Below are 11185 nucleotides of genomic sequence, written 5' to 3' on the forward strand. Positions count from 1 at the left end.
GGTACACCAATATTGACCGGTATCCAAAATATATCGTACCGTTGGCCAAACCGGTACAACCTCCGATACGGTATTAACTTCCTTAGAAGAAACAAGCTTTTGCAGACATCAAGAATAGAATCCAATCAAAGTTGTGTGGTTGGAAGGGCAAGCTTCTATCATAGGCAGGCAGAGAGGTGCTTATCAAATCAGTAGCACAAGCTATCCAGGTGTATGCAATGAACTATTTTCTCCTTCCCATGAGTTTTTGTGATGAGATCAATTCGATGATGGGACAATTCTGGTGGGGTCAGAAAAATGAGGAAAAGAAACTTCATTGGGGTAGTTGGAAGCACCTATGTTTAGGAAAAAAAGATGGCGGTTTGGGATTTCAAGATCTTAGAAGTTTTAATTTAGCCTTGCTGGCTAAACAGTGTTGGAGGCTTCTGCACAATCAAGACTCCTTATTCTACAAAGTTTATAAAGCCAAGTATTTTCCCAATATTTCCTTTTTAGAAGCTGCTGCTCCTACTCATTCTTCATATGCTTAGAGAAGCATTACTCAAGGGCGACATCTTAATCATTCAAGGGAGTCGATGGAGAGTAGATCATGGCTCTTTGATTTGGGCAGATAAATGGCTTCCCTCTAAAACCAATCAGAAAGTTCTTTCTCCTAGAACAATCTTGCCACCTGAAGCTAGAGTTGCTGACTTAATGGATTTATCATCTCCTCAGCCACGATGGAAAAACATACTTATTGATACAATTTTCTACCCTTTTGAAGCTTCTATCATCAAAGCAATTCCTCTAAGCTTTCGTAGACCAAATGATTCTTTGATCTGGACAAGGAACAAATTTGGTGAATTTTCGGTTCGAAGTGCATACTACTTACAAATTGAAATTGATAGGAATACTAAAGGAAACCAAGCCTCATCCTCTAATCCAACTCGGCTTCACTCCTTTTGGGGAGGTATTTGGGCTGCTCAGATTCCACCTAAGATTAAGACCTTTATTTGGAGAGCATGCCACGACAGTTTACCTACTCGCACTAAACTTTTTGACAGGAAGATTCTGAACTCCTATTCTTGTATGTTCTGTGATGAAGCTGAAACTTGTGATAATTTATTTTTGGAGTGTCCCTTTCCCCAAGCCGTTTGGCTGCAATCTCCCATCTCAAATGATTACAGGTTCCCATCTAATACTAAGTTCATTGATGTCATGGACACTGCACTAAAGAAGTTACCTGCAATAGTCTTTGATACTTTATGCATAGCATGCTGGATGATATGGAAGTGCAGGAACAAGATGGTTTTTGATAACATTACTCCCTCTCGTAAGGATTTATGGACTCGGGCAGAGGTATGCAGAGCAGATTTTATGGATGTGCAGCAGAAATATATGCAAGGGAATGTGATTTCAGCAGCAACTTAGAAGCCTCCTCAGACAGATTCTATTCACAAGATGAACGTGGCTATTTTCTAGTCAAAGAAGTTTCCAGCAGTGGGTTTTGGTCTTATCATTCGCAACAAGAAGGGTGAAGTGCTTGCTGCATCCCGTGACCGTGTAGAGAAGAGCTTAAACCCCCTGTGCACAGCAGCTTTTATAATAAGGAAAGCTTTACTTTTCCGCCAAAGTATTAGTTTTTCAAAAGTGGAATTGGAATGCAATTTTGCTGAACTTGTGGATTTTATTAACTCAGATAGAATTTTTTCTCTTGAGGCTGCATGGATCCTGGAAGACATTAGTTTAATTAGTGAAAGTTTTGATTTTAATTCTTTTGCTAGTATTCCTTTACGATGTAATCGTACTACACTAGCTTTAGCTAGTGTTGCAAAAGAGAAAAAGGAGGCTATTGTTTGACTAAAAGAATGCCTCTCTTTTCTCTTCCTCATTGTACAACGTGATTTACATTAATATAGTATACTATTGTTTCAGCTCAAAAAAAAAAAAAAAAAAAGTTAGTTATGGCTTCAAAAAATACTGTATCTAAGAGGGGAATCTAAGGAACAATATCTAAGTACTGTATCTAAGTCTTACCTATCACTGAAATAATGTGTGGTGGAAATCTTATTTTTTATTTTTTATGGGATGTGGTAGAATATTAAGGATTAAAAAAAAACAAAAAGCAAAAATTAAATAAGCAAAGGAATCCGCCTCCTATAAATAAGTTAACCATGTCATTAATTAGTAGCATTTACATAATCATATAGATTTTTTGCATAACCATGGACGGTTCCTTCAAATTAAGAGCCATTACATTAACCCTTTTCCTTGTGTTTCTCATTTTGGCAACTATTGATCCTAAGTTCTGCTATGGAAAATCTGACGTTCATTGCATCCAAAGTGAGCAACAATCCCTTCTCAGATTCAAGCAAGATCTTGCTGATCCTTTAATCCAGCTTGCCTCTTGGGCTAGTGATGGGGATTGTTGTCAATGGGTGGGAGTCGTCTGCAACAATGTTACTGGTCAAGTCCAAGAAGTCCATCTCAGAAGCTTTCCTCCTCCTCTGCTTGAATATTTTTCAATTGAAGCCCAATATGAAGCTGCTATTCAATCTTGAGTGTTTATGGGTTCCTCTGTGTTTGGCTGTTTTCCTTCCTCGGCCATAGTGTGGGGAGCTTCAAACTTCTAGTGGCTTGAACTACCCTAGAGGTCGAAGATGGGGTTGTGGTGTTGTAGCAGTGGAGTTTCTTCTATGTTTGATGGCTTCAGTATGGTGATGGGATTGACGGGCTTAGAACTGGAGCTACTAGCTTGAGTGTCAGACTTGTGTTCTCTTTGTAGCCTTCCTTCAGATCTTGACCAAATTCTCCCCTAATGACAAGCTTGGTCGAGTTAATCAAAGCTAAGACCCCATCCATATCCATCAATCATCCAAAACAAACACACACAACATGCAATGCATTTTTAACCAGGATCGACCTAGGGATAGGTTCTAAGTCGTTACGTTGTAAGGTGGGTTTGTTATTTCATTGTTTCCCATAGTTAGGACGTTACACCTCCCAATTTGTAATGTAATGAACATTGCATTGGTCCAAACGACATAGTTTGTCCTTTACAGTCAACAGGAAATGATCCAGTGACTTTAGGCTATGAGTTGGGGAGTTCGTCACTAGGTACCCGAATCTAATGAAGACCGGTGATCCATGGTTACTACTACCACAAAATTGTTGAAAAGGGGTGCATACATATTGTTTGGATGGCACACATAATGACAGTTAGGGAAAGATTGTAAAAAACAATACATACAACAATATATCATACAACATCCCATCAAACATAAATAAACAAGCAACAAATATATCATGCAAGATCATGCAAAATAATGGTACATATTTAGTCAATTAAGTCTAATACGAAGCTTAGCCCTCGATATCCCCATCGGAGTTGCCACTGTGAGAGACCTCGAAAGTTGCCACTCAAAAAAAAGAGATTTTTTGTGGTGTGCTTTTTTTGGGTAAGTGGTATGGAGTCGCCACTTATATTTTATGTACAAAAAATAAGAAAAACTAAATACAAATTTACATGATTGAATGCTCCATTCATTGATTGAATAATAAAAAATACAAGTTCAAAAATTTGAACTTTACATGGCTTTGGGTCCTAGTTACAATCTACCAAAAATACATAGCCTTTTGTCCTAGTTACAATCTACCCAAAATAAAAACAAAGATAAAACTAGATCTACTTAACCAAAAATCTAAATCTGAAGGCTAGGTTACGGAATGAGAAAGTGTTAGGCACCCATTCCGCCCGGACAAAGTCTGGTATTCTAGACTCTTGTGACCAATGTATCATCTTATGCTTGTTATGAATGATATGTTGAACATGTGAAACAAAAATACAAAATTAAATCACACAAATTTGTTTATAATTGAAATCTCTTCTTTTGTTTGAAAATTCAGATTTGTTTTTGCTAGTTAAAAAAAAAAATTGATTTTTGATTTGTCAAAATACCAGATCTGTTTTGTAGTATATAGAAAAAAAGTGGTTTTTGAAGGAAAAAATTCAAATATCTTTTTATTCAATAAAAATAAAAGTCTTATGGTTGGTTAAAAAATTCAAATATGTTTTTAAGAGATAAAAAAAAATGGTTCCTAGTTTTGTAAAAGATCAGATCTGTTTTATGATATAAAAAAAATTAAAAAAAAATTGGTTTTGATAACAAACATATTAGATCTATTTTTTAGATGTTAAAAAAATGAAAATGATTTTTCTTTAAGAAGAGAGTTTCACTCATAATTTAAATTTATGCAATCATGAATTAAAACAAACACACACAAACATGTTTAATGTTTTTCTTTATTTCAAAAATCTGCATATGTTAAAGAAAATCAAATTGGTATCTAAGAAAGTTACTAATCAGTTTTTTAATTGAGAAAAATTTAGATCTACATCTTAGAAAGATGCAGATCCATTTTTGATTAAGAAAAAGTCAGATCTACATCTTATAAAGATGTAGATCTGTTTTTATTTTTAAGAAAAAGTATTGTTCACATGGAAATTATTGACATTCAAGAAAGAGATTATAACAATTACCTAGAAGAAAAAAATCATGCTTTAAACAAAATAATTACGAATCATTTATGTTATGGAAATAAATATTCATCAACATAAAAGGGAGCATGGAAAAGATAGGGTAAAGGAAACAACCTCTTGCATGAGCACTCTTTGTTCTTAAGAGGATGTTTTAGGGTTCAAAGAAACTTATTCAGTTATCCTTGAAACCTAAAAACCTTAATTCTTGTAGAAATTTTCAGAGAGGATCAAAGAATATCAACACTCTTTTAGTGTCAAAACATATGCCCTCAAAGAAAAAAAAAAATGTGTTGAATTATGAGGTTCAACCTCTATTTATAGAGGTCCGAAATCCCTAAAAAATAGGTATGGATGATTAGGGTTTGAATCCGGACACATCCTTTTGAGAAAATGTCAAAAAGGGTGGACATTATCATCACCCAAAGGCCGTTGGGCCAAAGCCCATCCAAATGCAATTCGGCACTCCAACAGTGCCGAATTGGCCCTTGGATGCCGAACGCACTATTGTGTTCGAGTGCCAATTGGACTCTCTTTCTAGGGTTTTTTGGCTAGTCCTTATACCTAGATGCGTTTTCATCCTCCGTATATGATTTTTTATCTCTTTTTTGGATAATTTAGTCTTTTTCAGAACAATTATCTTGTGGATAAATCTCTTAAAATAGATCTTGATAAAGTTCTGATTATCCACAATTTTATTGTTATCCAATCATCCATTTTATTCCTATGCATGCATCCCTATCTTATGCACTAATTATCAACCAATCACAAAATTATTTAATTAATTTTAACTGTTTGACCTATCAGAATTAATTTAAATTAATCGTGTGTGGTCGATTCTTCCTAAACACAATGCATATGGACCATGCAAACTTGATCATGCGATATCTTTCGATCAAATGGTCCGATTTAGAAACCAGAAACACCGTTGCGACCATTAGAATCTCAAAATCATTATTATGATATGTAAAGAATGACATGATGCATGTAATGCAAGAATAAATTGATGCATGTAATGCAAGAACAGAATGATGCATGTGATGCAAGAACAAAATGATACATGTGATGTAAGAATGATTTTTGGGGTACATGGATGGTCACTCCAGTCATTTTCCTTGGACTTTTGAAAGCAGACATCTGTCCATTCAATCAGAATTGATATTTTGTCAAGTATACTCAATTTAGCGATATCCCACTTCTCTTCCTAAATGAGAGGGGCTCACTTGACGGAGCGCCGAGCATTCTTCTTCGTGCTAGTTCCCCCTCTCCAGTTCTTCTAACTCGACAATTATCTCAATAAACTACGGATACCACACAGCTCCTTATTCTTTTATGACCCAAAGGTGCAAAAGAAGGAGTTAAATTATGGGTGCAAAATCGAGTGTCTACAACAACCAAAGACCCATGATGGAATCAAAGTGTTTTCAAAGCTATTAAAAGAAAGATCAAGGGTGGCTAGAGATGAAAAGTTAGAATTGGGTGTTGGTGGGATGGAACCAAGGCTGCAGTGTGATAACCACAACTTTGACAAGGAAGTGATTTTGTTTGTCACCTGAAGCAAATCGGAGGCTTGGCTAAGGTCTACACCACTCAAATCTAGCACTTGTAGTAAAGGAAGACTAGAAAGCCATTGAAGGTTAATGACAGATAACAAATTATAACCAAAGCCACCAAGATTAAGATAGTGCAAATTTGAGAGATTTCCAATTTAAGGAGGTATCAATTCCCCAAATCCTGCACTAAAGAGATTAAGATATCTTAAACTCTTCATGGAACTGAGGAATTCAGGAATTGGAGTTTGATTAAAATAATTGTAGCTCAAGTCCAAGTAAAACAAATGCTTCAAATCAAGAAGGGAAGGATTTATCTTACCACCAAACATTGACAGTGCATAAGATTGAATAGCAGCTTCATATTAGGCTTCAATTGAAAAATATTCAAGCAAAGGAGGAGGAAAGCTTCTAAGATTGTGTTCTTGGATGTGACCAGTAACATTGTTGCAGACAATTCCCTCCCACTAACAACAATCCCAATCACCAACCCAAGAGGCAAACCGGTTTAAAGGATCAGTAAGATCTTGCTTGAATTTGAGAAGGGCATGTTGCTCACTTTGGATGCAATGAACCTCGGATTTTCCATAGCAGAACTTAGGATCAATAGCTGCCAAAGTGAGAAACAAGAGGAAAAGGGTTAATGTAACGACTCTTAATTTGAAGGAACCGTCCATGGTTATGCAAAAAATCTATATGATTATGTAAATGCTACACTAATGGCATGGTTATATATAGGAGGCGGAGTTTTGTGCTTAGTTGATTTCTGCATTCAGTGTTTTTAATGCTTAGAATGCTACCACACATTATTTCCAACTCTAAGAATTGACGTAAGTCTTGTGAATGTGAGGCATTCAATGAACGAAATAATATTTTTGAAATAGTCAGATGAAACTTTATCCAAGTTGTTCTACTTGATAGTGATTTTTGTGGTCATATTCAATGAACATACTTGACAATAAATTTTTGTTCAATTTTTTTTTTTTCATTTCATACCACCAATATGTAACAATGACCAATCTTCCAATTCCACTCATTTTAAAATTCCAATTGAAATATGAATAGCTTAATTAATTAAAATCAACTGGTGATTAATATAAAAATAGTCCAAGCAGAGTACTAAAGGTGTTATGTGTAGAATGTTGTCTGGATATGTGAATCTTTTATTTAGAGAAAAGTTTAGGACCATTTGGATAGAAATTACTTGTGAATATGTGAAATCTAAACATAAGATGTAGTAGCTTTATCCACTACAGACGCAGAATATATGGCAATGACAGATGCAGGAAAAGAAGTTGTTTTGCTTAGTGGACTGGTTAATGAGCTTGGTTTAAAGCAGGATAGCATGGTGCTATTGTTGGAAAAAAACTGGTTTTGTATCTCATACAAAACACATAACGGAAGCAACAAATAAAGATTTATTTCATTCATAATTGATAACGTGCACTATGTAAATTTCAAAATTTAAGAACAAGATAGCGTACCTTGGTGTGATGAAATTCAAAATCAAAGATTAAAGTACTCCGGAATACTTTTAATCTTCACTCCAATTTCACTTTACGCCCAAGATGTGTAGTCTCTTAATCAGTTTTCAAAGGGAGAATGAAAGTGTGTCTCTTTCTCATATACACACCATTTCTTATATCACTAATAAAAATTATGTATGTTTCTCCCTTTATAACTAACTGATTATCTAATTGGACTGACTTATTGGGCCTTTCCAATTGGGCTTTAGTGTGTGGCTTAGAATGAGACCAAAAGGGACCAATAAGACATTAGCTCCAACGGGCCTTGAGCTTTTCCGTCAACTCTTGACAAGTCCAAAGTTACCATTAATTATATTTAATACCACTATACAAATATAATTGCACTCTATGCCTTATTAATAAATTATATCCCAAAACTTTATTATACATGCAACCCCTTCATAAAATATTCGTAGTAATATAAAGTCATGAATGTAGACTGCCACTTTGAAAATTACTACATCTTAACCCTTGAGTACCCGGGTTAATCCTTTAAGTTATTCATCATATATTTATGAAATACAATTTCATAAATATATATTTTAGTAACTCTTTACTAAAGTGGTTAGGTCTAACACTCTGAATAACTGAACTCATTAAACTTATCTCAAAGCTATATTTTATATCTCCGTTAAAAGATTATGAATTCCATCTTGAGAATATATGTTCCATCAATACTAAATGTTGTTGCCCAACATACTGAGGTTTTGACCGATACTTTAGATCTCACTCTTACACCTCATGATCAGGTCCATTATTCTCTCAGGATTAAGAGTTCATGCAAATAGAAGTCGTGAGATTTATTATTCATTTGATAGTCGTTAGGAGAATAATAAATCTCACAGCGGTCCGGTTCAATATGTTTTAACTCTTACAACATATCAACTAGAAGTCTCCACTTCCATGATCAAGACAAATCATCTTAGTTGATACATTATAGTCTTCACAGATGAAATGTCCAATTTCATCACCGACTATGAACTATAAATTTTGAGTTTACAAAGAACTTGTGATTTATATCTTCTGTGACTAAATCACATACTATGCATCTCATGGACTATATGATAATGTCCAAATATTCATATTACCATTATTTTAGATAAAAATAAAACAACTTTATTAAACACAACATTAAGTCATACATAATGTCATACATAGCATTATACAATAGGATTTAAAGGCATACATCCTAACAGCTACATTGTGATAGTCAGAGTGCAATTCATTCGGCGAAGAATCAGATATATCATGCAAGAATAAAGCATATTGCTGTGCAGTATCACAAGATTAGAGAATGGGTTTCGTCTGGTGATATTTCTATATCAAAGATTTTCACTAATGAGAATGCCTCTGATATGTTAACAAAGCTAGTTCTAACAAACAAGTCCAAGCACTGCTTAGACTTGATTGGTGTTTGTAGCTTGTGAGCCTTAAAGGGCTAAGGTGGAGGTGATGAAGGAATTTGCTAGTGTAGCTTGATCAATTCAAGCCAAGGTGGAGATTTGTTGATTTGAGCCATGTGGCTTGTATTGCCAAGCCCCAAGTCAACACAAGTTGACTGAATTCTTGTTATATTAGGAAACCTCACTAGCCTACTTTAACATATCAATATATACATACATACATACATACATATATATATATATATATATATATATTGTATAAAGTGCAGCTGTGTAAGTAGAGTAATTCCAAAAGGCCTAGTGCTATATAAGAAGAAAAATAAGAAGAGAAGTACAGCAGCATCAGAGAAAAAGTTGTGGGTTATTCAATCTTGTGTTTTCTTGTGAGAAAGTGTTAAGGTGTAATTAAGATTTGGGTTTTTTGAGAGTGTTCTTATGCACTATTATATCTCCCCAACTTTTATAGTGAAATTTCTCCGTTGTCACCGTGGACATAGGCAATTTGCCGAACCACGTAAATTCTTGTGTTCTTTTGTGTGCTTGTTATTTAATTTCTGCTTATTTACTGTTACTATTATTGTTTAAAGGATCAGTAAGATCTATCTTGAATATGAGAAGGGCATGTTGCTCACTTTGGATGCAGTGAACCTCAGATATTCCATAGCAGAACTTAGGATCAATAGCTGCCAAAGTGAGAAACACAAGGAAAAGGGTTAATGTAACGGCTCTAAATCTTAAGGAACCGTCCATGGTTATGCAAAAATATCTATATGATTATGTAAATGCTACATTAATGGCATGGTTATATATAGGAGGTGGAGTTCTGTGCTTAGTTGGTTTCTGCTTTCAATGTTTTTGATGCTTAAAATGCTACCACACATTTTTTCCAACTCTAAGAATTGACGTAAGTCTTGTGAATGTGAGGCATTCAATGAACAAAATAATTTTTTTGAAATAGTCGGATGAAATTTTATCCAAGTTGTTCTACTTGATAGTGATTTTTGTGGTCATATTCAATGAACATACTAAAGAATAAATTTTTGTTCAATTTTTTTTTTTTTTTTATTTCATGCCACCAATATGTAACATTGACCAATCTTCCAATTCCACTCATTTTAAAATTCCAATTGAATATATGAATAGCTTAATTAATTAAAATCAATTGGTGATTAATATAAAAATTGTCCAAGCAGAGTACCAAGGTGTTATGTGTAGAATGTTGTCTGAATCTGTGAATTTTTTATTAAGAGAAAAGTTTAGTACCATTTGGATAGAAATTACCTGTGAATATGTGAAGTCTAAACGCATAATAAAATAGATTTTGGTTGGGATATCAAAAACTTAGTATGTCCCTCCCACCCCCTCCAAAAAAAAAAGCATTTTTTTTTATAGGTTTCAGTTAGCTCAATTAATAAAGTTTCTTCTCGTCAAATAAGAGATTTAGGATTTAATCCCTACATACGTCAAAAAACCAATTGCTGTCTTGGCCTAATGATTAAAAAAAAAACAATTATCACAGAGCCAATGTCATAAGTTTGAAATACTTTCTTGTGGATAAACTAGTAGGTTGTTATTAAATTTGCTTATGATCCATGCCAAAATTCACAAATTCAGACATCTATTTCCAATGGGCATGGTCCAATAATAGTTTTTTTTCCTTGTGTATTAGTCATTTATTTGAGTTATTATTCGGTATTCAAAATGTATAGTTTTAATGATATTTTTTCCTTTCACATAATAGTAGGTGTTACTAATTAAATTCATAGTGAAATTTATCACGTGTGTAAGAGGAGAAAATACAACATTTCAAGAATACTTAATAATTTTCCTATTTTATAAAATAATCTATTTTTATAAACTTATATATTCATTATGTTTTGAATCTATCTATAGCTCAGAGTCAAGCATAGAGAACTCACTCGCATGTCACATATAGTTTTAAGTTTCCACTATAAGAGTGACGGAACCAATCTCTGCCAATGTATGTATCAAGCACAGAGTAATGCTTTTTTTTTCCCCAAACTATAGTCCAAGTGTTTACGAGTGCAGGCATGTACATGTGTATATGCATTATTACATGTTACTCTTTGTTAATCTTAATTTAAGTAGCACGGGCTTCAAAACACACTTCTACATGTGTTCCCATTATGTTAGCAGAAAAAAAAAAAAAAAAATTTAATAAAAAAATCC

This window comes from Castanea sativa, chromosome 6, assembly GCF_040712315.1.
Source record: "Castanea sativa cultivar Marrone di Chiusa Pesio chromosome 6, ASM4071231v1".
Classification (NCBI taxonomy): Eukaryota; Viridiplantae; Streptophyta; class Magnoliopsida; order Fagales; family Fagaceae; genus Castanea; species Castanea sativa.